Below are 15,699 nucleotides of genomic sequence, written 5' to 3' on the forward strand. Positions count from 1 at the left end.
CTTCGAGTCATACAGGCTGGCGTAGAAGGATTTGCTGATCCTCATGACGTCAGCCTGAGATGACGTTACCGAGCCATCTTCTTTCTTCAGGCTGCTGAGCACAGAGCTCTCTTTGTGCACCTTCTGGAAGAAGAAACGTGAGCACTTCTCGTCCTGCTCCACCGAGCGGACCCTGGACCGGAAGATTATCCTGGAGGCCTCCAAGGCAAAGAGCGAGGCTTGCTGGCCCTTCACCTCCTTGAGGTCCTCCGTGACATCGACCCCCATCGTCTGCAGCAGCAGGTTAACCTCCACCGAGCGGACCCTACTTTTTTTTTTTTTAATTTCAAAAATATACTTTATTCATAAATGATTTGATGGTCTGTACATTGGATCATGCCATACATATGTCCATATTTACAAACACAGATTCGACTTTATTCTGGTCCTTTACAATCCTGTGCATTTTTTCAATCTTGTATATATACATATATTTGGCTGAGGCATCAGCAGAGCCCAAAAAAACGTCTGTATGGGCCCCCTGTTCTTCTTTCGGCAGGCCGATCTTACACGGTGGTCTTTCCCCACCGCGCCTTGGCGGCAGCTGCCCCAAGCTTCAGCGCGTCCCTCAACACGTAGTCTTGGACCTTGGAATGTGCCAGTCTGCAACACTCGGTCGGGGTCAACTCCTTCAGCTGGAAGATCAACAGGTTTCGGACCGCCCAGAGAGTGTCCTTCACCGAGTTGATGATCCTCCAGGCGCAGTTAATGTTCGTCTCGGTGTGAGTCCCGGGGAACAGGCCGTAGAGCACGGAGTCCCGCGTCACGGCGCTGCTCGGGACGAACCTCGACAAGCACCACTGCATTCCTCTCCAGACTTCCTCTGCATAGGCACATTCCAGAAGGAGGTGTGTGACAGTCTCGTCCCCCCCGCAGCCACTTCGAGAGCAGCGTGCGGTGCGGCAGAGAGTCCGGGCGTGCATAAAGGATCTCACGGGCAGAGCCCTTCTCACCACCAGCCAAGCCACGTCTTGGTGCTTGTTGGAAAGTTCTGGCGATGAGGCATTCTGCCAAATGGCTTTGACAGTCTGCTCAGGGAACCGCTCGACAGGATCCGCCCTCTCCTTTTCCCGAAGGGTCTCAAGGACGCTACGTGCTGACCACTTCCTGATGGACTTGTGGTCAAAGGTGTTTTTCCTCATAAATTTCTCCACGAAGGACAGGTGATACGGAACGGTCCAACTACTCGGAGCGTTCCGCGGCAGCGAGGCCAGGCCCATCCTTCGCAACACCGGGGACAGGTAGAACCTCAGTACGTAGTGACACTTGGTGTTTGCGTACCGGGGATCCACGCACAGCTTGATGCAGCCACACACAAAGGTGGCCATCAGGGTGAGGGTGGCATTGGGCGTGTTTTTTCCCCCATTGCACCGGTCTTTGTACATTGAGTCTCTTCGGACCCGGTCCATCTTTGATCTCCAAATGAATTGGAAGATGGCCCGGGTGACTGCGGCGGCACAGGTCCTGGGGATAGGCCAGACCTGTGCCACATATAGCAATACTGAGAGGACCTCACACCTGATGACCAGGTTTTTTCCCGCGATGGAGAGCGACCGTTGCCCCCATCTGCCTAGTTTCTGTCTCATCTTTCTGATCCGCTCCTCCCAGGTCTTGGCGCACGCCCCAGCCCCCCCGAACCAAATACCCAGCACCTTCAGGTGGTCAGTCCTGACGGTGAAGGGGATAGAGGATTGGTCGGCCCAGTTCCCGAAGAGCATGGCCTCGCTCTTGCCTCGGTTTACCTTGGCCCCCGAGGCCCGTTCGAACTGGTCGCAGATGCACACGAGTCTGTGCACGGACAGCGGATCCGAGCAGAAAACAGCGACGTCATCCATGTACAGGGAGGCCTTAACCTGCAGGCCCCCGCTGCCAGGAATAGTCACCCCTCTCAGGCTCGCATCCTTCCTGATGGATTCGGCAAATGGCTCTATGCAACACACAAACAAGGCGGGTGAGAGGGGGCATCCCTGCCTGACTCCAGATCTTACAGGGAAGCTATCTGATTCCCACCCATTGATTGAGACTGCACTGACAATGTTGGTGTAGAGCAGTCTGATCCAATTTCCGATTCCCTCCCCAAAGCCCATTTTGGAGAGGACATCCCTCATATATGTATGCGATATCCTGTCAAAGGCTTTCTCCTGGTCCAGGCTGATGAGGCAGGTGTCCACCCCCCTGTCCTGCACGTAGGCGATCGTATCCCTGAGGAGTGCGAGACTCTCAGAGATCTTCCTGCCCGGTACAGCACAGGTTTGGTCCGGGTGGATCACCGATCCCAGAGCAGACCTGACCCGGTTGGCGATGACCTTTGACAGGATTTTGTAGTCTGCATTTAACAGTGAGATCGGTCTCCAATTTCTAATTTCCTCCCTCTCCCCCTTCCGCTTGTAGACGAGGGTGATGATGCCTTTCCTCATGGATTCACTCATGGTACCTGCCCGGAGCATACTGACATACACCTCCAGCAGGTCCTGGCCGATCAAGTCCCAAAGAGCGGAATAAACCTCGACCGGTAAGCCGTCGCTTCCGGGAGTTTTATTCTTTTCGAAGGACTCGAGGGCCTTGGTCAGTTCATCCAGAGATAGCGGCTGGTCCAGCCTCTCTCGTGTTCCGTCATCTAGGACCTCCGTGATAGAGGACAGGAACGACTGGGAGGCCGCGCTGTCGGTCGGCTTCGAGTCATACAGGCTGGCGTAGAAGGATTTGCTGATCCTCATGACGTCAGCCTGAGATGACGTTACCGAGCCATCTTCTTTCTTCAGGCTGCTGAGCACGGAGCTCTCTTTGTGCACCTTCTGGAAGAAGAAACGTGAGCACGTCTCGTCCTGCTCCACCGAGCGGACCCTGGACCGGAAGATTATCCTGGAGGCCTCCGAGGCAAAGAGCGAGGCTTGCTGGCCCTTCACCTCCTTGAGGTCCTCCGTGACATCCACCCCCATCGTCTGCAGCAGGAGCAGGTTCTGCATACTTTCCTGGAGCTGGGACAGTTTTCCCCGCCTCTCTCTCGCCTCCTGGACACCTTTGAGGATAAAGAACCTCTTGATGTTCCCTTTTACCGTTTCCCACCAGTCCGCTGGAGACTCAAAGAGGGGCTTCACGGTTCTCCAACCTGCGTAATCCCTCTTGAGCTCTTTGATGTTTCCCGGGGTCAACATCTTAGTGTTCAGTTTCCACGTTCCCTTGCCCGCCCGCTGTTCGTCCTGTAGGTGACAGTCGGCCAGCAGGAGGCAGTGGTCAGAGAAGAACACCGGCTTGACGTCGGTGGATCTGACCGAGAGCGTTCGGGACACAAACAGGTAATCTATCCTTGAGCGGACCCTACTTTTTTTTTTTTTTATTTCAAAAATATACTTTATTCATAAATGATTTGATGGTCTGTACATTGGATCATGCCATACATATGTCCATATTTACAAACACAGATTCGACTTTATTCTTGTCCTTTACAATCCTGTGCATTTTTTCAATCTTGTATATATACATATATTTGGCTGAGGCATCAGCAGAGCCCAAAAAAACGTCTGTATGGGCCCCCTGTTCTTCTTTCGGCAGGCCGATCTTACACGGTGGTCTTTCCCCACCGCGCCTTGGCGGCAGCTGCCCCAAGCTTCAGCGCGTCCCTCAACACGTAGTCTTGGACCTTGGAATGTGCCAGTCTGCAACACTCGGTCGGGGTCAACTCCTTCAGCTGGAAGATCAACAGGTTTCGGACCGCCCAGAGAGCGTCCTTCACCGAGTTGATGATCCTCCAGGCGCAGTTAATGTTCGTCTCGGTGTGAGTCCCGGGGAACAGGCCGTAGAGCACGGAGTCCCGCGTCACGGCGCTGCTCGGGACGAACCTCGACAAGCACCACTGCATTCCTCTCCAGACTTCCTCTGCATAGGCACATTCCAGAAGGAGGTGTGTGACAGTCTCGTCCCCCCCGCAGCCACTTCGAGGGCAGCGTGCGGTGCGGCAGAGAGTCCGGGCGTGCATAAAGGATCTCACGGGCAGAGCCCTTCTCACCACCAGCCAAGCCACGTCTTGGTGCTTGTTGGAAAGTTCTGGCGATGAGGCATTCTGCCAAATGGCTTTGACAGTCTGCTCAGGGAACCGCTCGACAGGATCCGCCCTCTCCTTTTCCCGAAGGGTCTCAAGGACGCTACGTGCTGACCACTTCCTGATGGACTTGTGGTCAAAGGTGTTTTTCCTCATAAATTTCTCCACGAAGGACAGGTGATACGGAACGGTCCAACTACTCGGAGCGTTCCGCGGCAGCGAGGCCAGGCCCATCCTTCGCAACACCGGGGACAGGTAGAACCTCAGTACGTAGTGACACTTGGTGTTTGCGTACCGGGGATCCACGCACAGCTTGATGCAGCCACACACAAAGGTGGCCATCAGGGTGAGGGTGGCATTGGGCGTGTTTTTTCCCCCATTGCACCGGTCTTTGTACATTGAGTCTCTTCGGACCCGGTCCATCTTTGATCTCCAAATGAATTGGAAGATGGCCCGGGTGACTGCGGCGGCACAGGTCCTGGGGATAGGCCAGACCTGTGCCACATATAGCAATACTGAGAGGACCTCACACCTGATGACCAGGTTTTTTCCCGCGATGGAGAGCGACCGTTGCCCCCATCTGCCTAGTTTCTGTCTCATCTTTCTGATCCGCTCCTCCCAGGTCTTGGCGCACGCCCCAGCCCCCCCGAACCAAATACCCAGCACCTTCAGGTGGTCAGTCCTGACGGTGAAGGGGATAGAGGATTGGTCGGCCCAGTTCCCGAAGAGCATGGCCTCGCTCTTGCCTCGGTTTACCTTGGCCCCCGAGGCCCGTTCGAACTGGTCGCAGATGCACACGAGTCTGTGCACGGACAGCGGATCCGAGCAGAAAACAGCGACGTCATCCATGTACAGGGAGGCCTTAACCTGCAGGCCCCCGCTGCCAGGAATAGTCACCCCTCTCAGGCTCGCATCCTTCCTGATGGATTCGGCAAATGGCTCTATGCAACACACAAACAAGGCGGGTGAGAGGGGGCATCCCTGCCTGACTCCAGATCTTACAGGGAAGCTATCTGATTCCCACCCATTGATTGAGACTGCACTGACAATGTTGGTGTAGAGCAGTCTGATCCAATTTCCGATTCCCTCCCCAAAGCCCATTTTGGAGAGGACATCCCTCATATATGTATGCGATATCCTGTCAAAGGCTTTCTCCTGGTCCAGGCTGATGAGGCAGGTGTCCACCCCCCTGTCCTGCACGTAAGCGATCGTATCCCTGAGGAGTGCGAGACTCTCAGAGATCTTCCTGCCCGGTACAGCACAGGTTTGGTCAGGGTGGATCACCGATCCCAGAGCAGACCTGACCCGGTTGGCGATGACCTTTGACAAGATTTTGTAGTCTGCATTTAACAGTGAGATCGGTCTCCAATTTCTAATTTCCTCCCTCTCCCCCTTCCGCTTGTAGACGAGGGTGATGATGCCTTTCCTCATGGATTCACTCATGGTACCTGCCCGAAGCATTCTGACATACACCTCCAGCAGTTCCTACTGCGGACCCTACTGCTGCAAGCCTGCAACACTCCAGCAAAACTTTCTTCACAAACACTGTCTGATCCACCGGAATGTGCTCCTCCACCTTCTTCACAGTCACCCTGACTGTGTTCTGAATGCCCTGGCCCGGGCGGCAAGTGGCTGCTGAGGCCATAGCTCAGAGGTTGGCTGGTCCCTGAATTGGCGTTAGGCCGAAGCCAGCATGACGATCCACCAAGAGCAGGTCAGCACAACCAAACGATCCTCCAACTTCCAATCACGATCCAGCGATGGTCTCCAGCAGCTCCGACAACTCACAACATGATCCCTGTGGTTTCTTCCCCCGCCAGCACACGTCCGCTGCGTCAAACCTGCAGCACTCGAGCAGAATCTCTTCCTCTGGTCCTCAAGAACTACAGATATACCGAGCCAAAAGGCCAAAGTTTGAATGCCACTTTCCAAACTTTTCTGAAATTCCTATCAAAACTTTCTGCTCTATGTGTGTACTGGTCATCTCTTTCATTGTCTATCTTGCTCATACCAGAAACAATATGCCACCACACCTCCCATCCTGGAATCAAAAGAAGAATTTTGCTTAAACTTATGGAAACCTTTTCTATTTTCAAACAGGAGTGCTTTATTTGGAACTATGCACACACGATACAGACAATTAATTCAAGTTGACATTTACGGTAGATGATGATTTTACAAAACAGAAAAGACTCACTGAATTTGTGTGAAAATGAATTGTGGTGAAAATGGCTTCCGTTCCAAATAATGATGGAAATGTCCTTGGACAAAACCAATTCCCAGCAACACAGCAACAGGCCAGTGCCCCTGCACTAGTTGATCCTCTGAACCAAACAAGGCACACTCAGCAAAATGTTGGTGTCCAGCAAACTTTCAAAGGAAAGCTTGAAATTTTGGGTGTAAGTAAACCCGATGATAAAGGAACACCTCAGTGATGGTATTCATAACATGATAGAATTTCATCTACAGTTTGAAGGGGAGAAGTGTGTGCCTAAGACTAACCTATTCCATCAACATAAAGATAACTGTGAAAGTATTAAGGAAGAGCTAGTGAATGTAAACTGAGAAAACAGAGCAGCAAAAATCAGTGGCAGCCTTTTAAGAAGATATTTAATAACTCAGCAAGATTTGTGAGTGAAAAAAAGGAACCTTTGGGAATGATCTATCATCACTGCTTAACTAAGGATGTTGAAGATAGTATCATATTGAAAGAAATATTGAAAATGTCTGTATTTATTAGTAGTAGGTCAGATGTTTGTCAAGATTTTAAAAATCAGAAAAGAATTACTTAAGAAGCAATAGAGAAAACAATACATGAGGAAAAAACTGGCTAGAGCTGTACAAATAGGTAAGAGTTTCTACGAGTATTTAAATAAGAAAAGAATAACTAAAGATAGTTTAGAGTCCTCTTGACAGTGATTCTGGGGAATTGATAATTTAAAAAATTAGAGAAGTTTTTAACAAGTATTTTGTATCTGCCTTCATTGTAGAAGACTTAAAAAAACTTGCCAAAAATTCTTGAAAGTCAAGAAGGAAGTTAATAATCACCAGCCTGAGGGGAAATGTGCTGGGAAAATTACTAGACACAGGGTCTTTTAGAAATTGCAGAGAAAATAGAAGTATTGTTTATTATTTTCCAAAATACCTTGTATTTTGGAAGGTTTCCATTGTATTGGAAAGTAGGAATTTCAATGTTTTTATTCAAAACATAGGGGGGAGAAAAGGCAGAAAATGGCACATAACTTATTTGTCATTGGGAAATTTTGGAAGTTATTATTAAGGACTTTATGGCAGACAATCTAGGAAAGCTCAAAGTAATCAGATTGAGTCAACATGAACTGGTAAAAGGGAAATCACGTGAAATTAATTTATGAGGATACATTGAGGAAGTAAACTGCAAATTGGTATAAAAATAACTTTCACTCTTTTGGACTGTGAAAATAGAAGAAGGTACTGTTTTAAACCAAGGAAATGGTGCAAGAAATATTTTCAGCTTTAGAAACAAGTTACTGTAACATTTTGGAAATTGTATCTGTAATGTTACCTTTTCAAATAGTCAGGAAGCATTCCAGATAGATAGGCACTGTCTGTGTGTGTTGGTCAATTTTGCCCAGAGACAATTGGCTTTTCAATTGGGACAAGTGTTTTGGGATCACGAGGGTTCAGCATCTGAAGGCAGTGGTTGGTCCGTGGCAGCTGATGATAGCTTTGCTGTGAACAATACAACAGAAAACATCCAGCCTATAAAGAGAAAGAATCCATCTCTCTTGCTCCCTTCTGTGTGGGTAAGCAAAATAAAATCTCGAGTAGCTAACTTCTCTCCCTTACCTTTCCCTGTACATTGTTCTCTCATCAATTCCCCTGCCAAAAGTAAATGGAGAAAAATACACCTTCAGAAGGACTGAAAGAACAAACACTCAACCAGTGAATGAACGACTGACAACTGGTATATCCATAGCCTCATGTCATTACCAAGGGATTGGAAGGAGTCAGAAGAAAGCTGAAAGAAAATAACTCATTGAGACTGTCATCCAAATTGGTGCCAAAACTATGCGTCTGAATATTTTTGTTCTTGTCTCATCCATAATACTCGTGTCTTGTCTCTTTGTGTGTCTACTTGTATATGCATGAGAATTTTTGGAAAGATAGACTTTAAGGTATAGTTAGACAATAGCAATTCGGAGTTACTTTCTAGTGACTAGAAAACCTTTTTCATCTGAATTTGACTCTTCAGTAAAATTGAGCAGTTTGGTGGTAATCAAATTTTATATTTGTGATACCTCTCGGAATAGTGGGGCTTGTTGTTTACTAATCTACCTCAGTGATTTAAGATAATGGATAAATGGGAAATGTAGATGCAGTGCACTTGAATTTTCAAAATGCACTTAGTAAAAGGCGACATCAAAAGTAATTCCACATAAGAGGACGTGGCATAGGACAATGATTCGCAAAGTGTTTTCCCAATGTCATCTTCACAGAAGTTTCAAAATTGTGGCAACCTCTCAGTGAGGGATAGCAGGAGCTGTGAAAGCAGGAGCATATTACAGCAGGAGCAGAGTTATTACAACTTAGTTGGATCTTTATGGTGGCCAATGTAGTCTTTGAACTCAAGAATCCACAATTTCAGCTCTTGACGTTACTTGGGGCCCCATCTTCTATGTTGGAAAGCTCTGGTGTATGGGGTAACCTATTAGTATAAATAGAAGATTTTTAAAGATTTATTCATGTAATGTGGCCATCTTTGATGAAGTCAGCATTTATTATCCACCCCTATTGCCCTAGGGATGGATTGAAGACATGCACATGTTCAGGAATTCAGTTCCAGGATTTTGACATAATGATAGTTAAGGAACAGTAATACAATTTCAACTCAGAATGATGTGTGGCTTGGTAAGGAATTTCCATGTGGTGATTTTGTGCTGCATCTGATGTCATAGATTCATAGAGATGTACATCATGGAAACAGACCCTTCGCCTTTTCCTCCTCTGCAGTAGAGCTTGTGGGTTTGAAAGGTGCTTTAGAAGGAGGCTCACTGAGTTATTGCACTACTGTCACTGTGCATTGGTGACTGGCAACTTTCTCACACTCCATGGGCCTCTATGGTCTGTGCACAGCAATGAGTTCAGCATACAAGAGTCAATGTGTTGCATGCCAATCGGCATATATTTAGAATACATGATGTATATGTTATATATACTGTGTTTATATATATAATAAATACAATATGCACATAACAGGAAACAGTTTCGATAGATCTTAATAAGATCAGAGCTGATCTGTGATCTAGGTCTGTATAGTTACCTTTGGCCATTAATCCAAATACCGTTTCTTAACAAAGATGTTTCTATCTCATGTTTAAAATTAACAATTGATCCAACTTCCACTGCCATATGTGGGAAAGAGTTCCAAACCTCTACCATCTGCTGTGTGTGGAAGTGCTTCCTAATATCTCTCCTGAACAATCTGGCCCTAATTCTCAGGCTATGTTCCCAGTTCTAGAATCTCCAACCAATGGAAATAGTTTATCTTTATCTACCCTCTCTTTTACCATTAATATCTTGAAGACTTCAATCAGATCACCCTTTAACATTCTAAATTAGAGAAAACAGATGTAATTTGCATAATCTAGGCACTTCAGTGAAGCACATGCCTTTTTGGAAATTAGGTCACTGTTTCAAATAACTTACTTACCTTTCCTAAAGAAAAATCTCACATGACTGAAATCAAAATCTGTTTATCCCAAAAGTACAAATTCCAAAAGTTATAATATTTTAAAGGTATTTATCACATCGCAGCAAGATGTTGTTTGATAAGAAACAAACACAGAAAATACTATAGAGTCTCAGCACATAGGATAGCATCTATGGAGAGCAACAGAGTTAATATTTCAAGCACTGTACAATATTTCTTCATATTTTCACTTTATAGTGATTGGAATGAGATCAATCAGGTGGACCTTGTTGAATATGAGTTCCTGACTGGGGCTATTAACCTGGTTCAATCAAGGGAGTCCTGACTGGCAAAATATAAACAGGAGTGTCAGGGATTATTCTCATTCTTGGAGTCGGCTCTGAGCTAGCTGGCTCTGTTAGTGAGTTTTGAGAAGATTTGTAGCTCAGGTTGAGGTTTTGGATGTAGGTTTGCTCGCTGAGCTGGAAGGCTCATTTCCAAATGTTTTGTTACCCTACTAGGTAACATCTTCAGTGGGCCTCAGGCAAAGCAATGCTGAAAATACTTGCTTTCTATTTATGGTAGCCCACAAATCCACCAACACACTAAAATAGCAGCTAATGAACTTGAAAGACCGTACACAGACAACAAGCAAAACTAATGTCATTTACAAAATACCATGCAAGGGCTGTAACAAACACCACATTGGACAAACAGGCAGAAAACTAGCCACCAGGATACATGAACACCAACTAGCCACAAAAAGACATGACCGTTTCTCACTAGTATTCTCACATACGGATGAGGAAGGACACACTTCGACTGGGACAACACATCCATCCTAGGACAAGCCAAACAAAGATATGCATGAGAATTCCTAGGAGTATGGCATTCCAACCAAAACTCTATCAACAAACACATCGAGTTAGACCCCATCTACCACCCCTGAGAAAAGGAACAGGAAGTGACTTCACCACATAATATCACCACAGGAAATGACATCACCAACCCAAAGAAACCCAAACATATAAATAGGAAGCAGAAATTTTCAGCATTACTTCACCTGAGGCCCACCGAAGATGTTGTAAAAACAATGACTGCAGATGCTGGAAACCAGATTCCGGATTAGTGGTGCTGGAAGAGCACAGCAGTTCAGGCAGCATCCAAGTAGCTTTGAAATGACGTTTCGGGCAAAAGCCCTTCATCAGAATATCCTGATGAAGGGCTTTTGCCCGAAACGTCGATATCGAAGCTACTTGGATGCTGCCTGAACTGCTGTGCTCTTCCAGCACCACTAATCCACTGAAGATGTTACCTAGTAGGGTAACAAAACCTTCCAGCTCAGCAAGCAAACCTACATCCAATACTATGCATGGGTAAATAAAGGGTGACTTGGTGATGGGACATTGGCCTTCATGGAGTTATTTTACACTTCATTCTGAAGATGAGCAATACTGGACTTGAACCATTAGCTCTGTTTTTTTCTCGCTCCACAGATGCTGCCAGACCAGCTGAATTTCTCAGCATTCTCTGTGTTTTTATTTCAGATTTCCAGCATCTGCAATACATTGCTGTTAGACAAAAAGGTTAACACCTTGTGCAGCAAGTGGTTAGGAAGGCAAATGGAATGCTAACATTTATTGAAATGGGAATGAAATTTCAAAGTGCACAAGTTTTATTACTGCAGTGCAGGACTTCACTAAAGCACCTTCCAACCTCATAAACTTTACCACTTAGAAGGACATTTGCAGTAGATATATGAGAACACAAGCTCCCCTCTGAGCCCCAAACCATTCTATCTTGGAACAGTATTACCATTGTCTTACAGACACTGAGTCAAATTCTTGAAATTCTATCGCATACATCTCTGTAAATGTACCTATACTCCATCGACTGCAGCATAGAATCATAGAAATATACAGCACAGATTCAGGCCATTCAGTTTAACTCACCCATGCCTACCAGATATCTGAAAATGTTTTGTCCCATTTGTCAGTATTTGGTCCATATCCCTCTAAACCCTTCCTGTTCATATAACCACCTAGATGTCTTTTAAATGTTGTACCAGATTCCACACTTCCTCTGTCAGTTCATTTCATACACGCACCACCCTCTATGAAAAGGTTGCTCCTTCAGTCCCTTTTAAATCTTTCTCTTCTCACCTTAAACCTATGCCCTCTACTTTTGGACTCTCCCACTCTAGGGAAAAGGCTTTGTCTATTTACTTTATCCATGCCCCTCGTGATTTTATAAATCTCTATAAAATCACCCCTCAGCTTCTGATGCTCCAGGGAAAACAGCCTCAGCCCCTCTCCCTATAGCTCAAACCCTCCAACCCTGGCAACATCCTTTTGAATGTTTTCTGAATCCTTTCAAGTTTCACAATATCCTTCCTATGGCAGGGAGGCCAGAACTGCATGTAGTATTCCAACAGCGGCCTAACCAATGTCCTGTATAGCCACAATATGACCTCCCAACTCCTGTACTCAATGCTCTGACCAATAAAGTAAGTATACCAAACAGCTTCTTCACTACCTAATCTACCTGCGACCCCACTTTCAAGGAACTCTGAACCTGCACTCCGAGGTCTCTTTGTTCAGGATTACTGCCCAGGACCTTACCTTTAAACGTATCAGTCCTGTCCTGATTTGCCTTTCCAAATTACAGCACCACACACTTCCCTAAATTAAGCTCAACATTCTCCAAGGTGTTTAAGGATGGGAAATAAATTATTGCCTAGGCAGCAATGCCCAACTCACATGAATTAATTAAAAAAGAGAAATCATGGGAGTTGTAATTTGTACCTTTTCTATGGGAAGAGAGAATGATTACCACTTCATGCTGGCAAAGTTGAAATTGCTAATATTTGTAATTTTAAAAATAATTTATTTTTCTGGTTCTTGCAGACAATAGAGATAATGATACTCACCCTTATTGTTGGAATCAGTACTCTATTATGTTTTGGCCCTGACATTGCCCTACTTACTGAGACACCTTTCTGGACTGGAATTCTGGTAAGTACTACTGAGGACCATAAGAATATTTAGAACAGTTCAGAGTTTGCTATATCTGGGTTCAATTATGCATTGGCACTTTTCCAGACAGAATGGAATGTGCTATCAGTCTTCATTATAGATCCTGCATTCCTTGCATTTCTAAATGAGAGGGCTTTGTGATTGTTTAGAACATGATTATTCATTTGGGCCTCCTTGAGCAACCAGATGTAAATGCAACCTGGAGTCACCAAAGAGGTTCCCGCATGTGGCTTTGCATATAGAATCAGTAAGAGTAGAGTTTTCCTTATTGCTCCAGGAGCATTCCTGACTGCTATTGCTGCAGGTTACTTGTTCCACATTCATTGTACTTCAAACACCTTACTTCCACGCAGCCCTCAACACCCAAGTCTTATTGAATGCTCCGAAATGAAAAACAGGCAGCCTAAACTGAACTCCTTTGAATCAAGTTAATTACCAGCAACTCACCAAGCATGAGACACATTGGTTTCAGACTGGAAGATGAACAGTCCTGCTAAAGAGAAAAGTTGGTTAATGTGGTTTCCTTTTTCATCTCATCTCACTTATTCATGAGATGTGAGCACCCTTCTGACTATTCCCCAAAGGGTAAGTGTAATTACGAAGATACAAAATGAGTAAATAAGTTTCGATTTGTAATGCTCTCCACCCAACAGGCCCACTTAACTTCCTTCATTCACTCTCTTTGGAGCTTCAAACAGGAAGAATGTTTTAGTGGTGATTCAGAGAAAAGCACAGCATATGTAGAAGCCATTGTCAAACATAAATCTCTAGCTCAACAGAGAAATCATTTAGAAAAATCCCATGTTTTAATTTCCTTTCAATTCTTCTAAGTTGCTGTCTGATGTGAAATTTGTTTTCAAAGTTTATCATTGCAGGATCACTTGCTGTAGCTGTGGAGTCGACACCAACTCATTCTATGGTAAGTACTTGTTCAAACAATGATTTTGGTATGGTTGATTTGCATTGCACAAGATGACAAACTAGCCAGATCTTGTCCTTAGTTTTTCCCACATTAACTCTCTGATATAGCTTGCCCAAAATAAATGCTGAGAATAGAATAAAAGGATATCCAGTGGAAACGTCAAAACTTGAAACCTCCACATTTGGGCTTTGGTTGTCAGTTAAGTGCTGGAAGAAGTGAGATTGGATTAGATTACTTACAGCGAGGAAACAGGCCCTTCGGCCCAACAAGCCCACACTGAGCCGCTGAAGAGCAACCCACCCAGATCCATTCCCCTACATTTACCCCTTCACCTAACATTATGCGCAATTTAGCATGGCCAATTCACCTAACCTGCACGTCTTTGTGACTGTGGGAGGAAATCAAGCACACCCATGCAGACACGGGGAGAATGTGCAGCCTCCACACAGACAGTTGCCTGAGGCAGGAATTGAACCCGGGTCTCTGGCGCTGTGAGGCAGCAGTGCTAACCACTGTGCCACCCGTGCCAGCTACTAGATGTCCACTTCTGAAATCAGAGTATATCTGCAGCCAAATTGAAAATGGACCAAATTGAAAATGGACCTAATTATTTGTGGGCAAAGAAGGCAATTCATTTAAACTGTGATTTGTTTAATTTGAGTTGATAATTTGGATACTGTAGCTAGCCCAAGTTGTACCTGCCACTCTTTCAATGCACGAGTGTCAAGTTTTACTCTGTGATCTGTGCTGTATTTGCCCTGTGAGTTTTGGAGGGGACAGTAAAGCTCCCCAATGTATCTAACTTTTTGTGGTGGGAGTTTCACATTGTACTTAGTTGATGCTTACTCAGGAGTGTTTCGGGGTGTGTAAAGAAAACTTAGATCTACACTTAGCATTTGCTGCAATTTACTTAGAAATACATAATGTGACCACTGGACAGAGGAAATAGAAATTCTTTAGGTATTTCATGTACGTGTCATGTCCTACAACCAGAGCAAGTAGAACTTGAACCGAGATCTCCTGGACTAGAAATAAGGATGTTACCATTGCTCCACGAGGGTCTAAAATTCTCCAGATGTTTTCTAATTAACCTGTTCAATGAGAGTCATAGAGATGTACAGCACGGAAACAGACGCTTTGGTCTAAGGCGTCCATGCCGACCAGATATCCCAACCCAATCTAGTCCCACCTGCCAGCACCTGGCCCTTATCCCTCCAAACCCTTCCTATTCATATACCCATTCAGATGTCTTTTAAATGTTGTAATTGTACCAGCCTCCACCACTTCCTCTGGCAGCTCATTCCATACACGTACCACTCCTGCATGAAAAAGTTTCCCCTTAGGTCTCTTTTATATCTTTCCCCTTTCACCCTAAACCTATGCCCATTTGTTTTGGACTCCCCCACCTCAGGGAACAGGCTTTGTCTATTTACCCTATCCATGCTCCTCATGATTTTATAAATTTCTATAAAGTCACCCCTCAGCCTCCGACACTGCAGGGAAAACAGCCCCAGCCTGTTCAGCCTCTCCCTATAGCTCAAATCTTCCATCCCTGGCAACATCCTTGTAAATCTTTTCTGAACCCTTTCAAGTTTCACAACATCCTTCCAATAGAAATGAGACTAGAATTGCATGCAATATTCCAAAAGTGGCCTAACCAAGGTTCTGTATAGCCGCAACATGACTTCCCAACTCCTGTACTCAGAACCAATAAAGGAAAGCATACCAAACACCTTCTTCACTATCCTATCTATTTGTGACTTTACTTTCAAGAAACTATAAACCTGCATTCCAAGGTCTCTTTGTTCAGCAACACTCCCTAGGACTTTATCGTTAAGTGTATAAGTCCTGCTTTGTTTTGCTTTTCCAAAATGCAGCACCTCACATTTATCTAAATTAAACTCCATCTGCCACTTCTCAGCCCACTGGCCCATCTGATCAAAATCCCGTTGTAATCTGAGGTAACCTTCATCGCTATCCACTACGCCTTCAA

General features: G+C 45.4%; 1 long non-coding RNA gene across 1 annotated transcript in view; it reads right to left on the reverse strand.

Moving 5' to 3' along the window:
- Window positions 1–6,160: 6,160 nt before the first annotated feature.
- Window positions 6,161–15,699, reverse strand: part of LOC140478765 (uncharacterized) — a 44,440-nt gene continuing 34,901 nt past the window's right edge. Inside the window, exon 2 of the long non-coding RNA XR_011960863.1 lies at window positions 6,161–8,765. This is a non-coding gene — a long non-coding RNA (uncharacterized lncRNA). The remainder of the gene's footprint in view (window positions 8,766–15,699) is intronic.

Source organism: Chiloscyllium punctatum, chromosome 6, assembly GCF_047496795.1.
Source record: "Chiloscyllium punctatum isolate Juve2018m chromosome 6, sChiPun1.3, whole genome shotgun sequence".
NCBI lineage: Eukaryota > Metazoa > Chordata > Chondrichthyes > Orectolobiformes > Hemiscylliidae > Chiloscyllium > Chiloscyllium punctatum.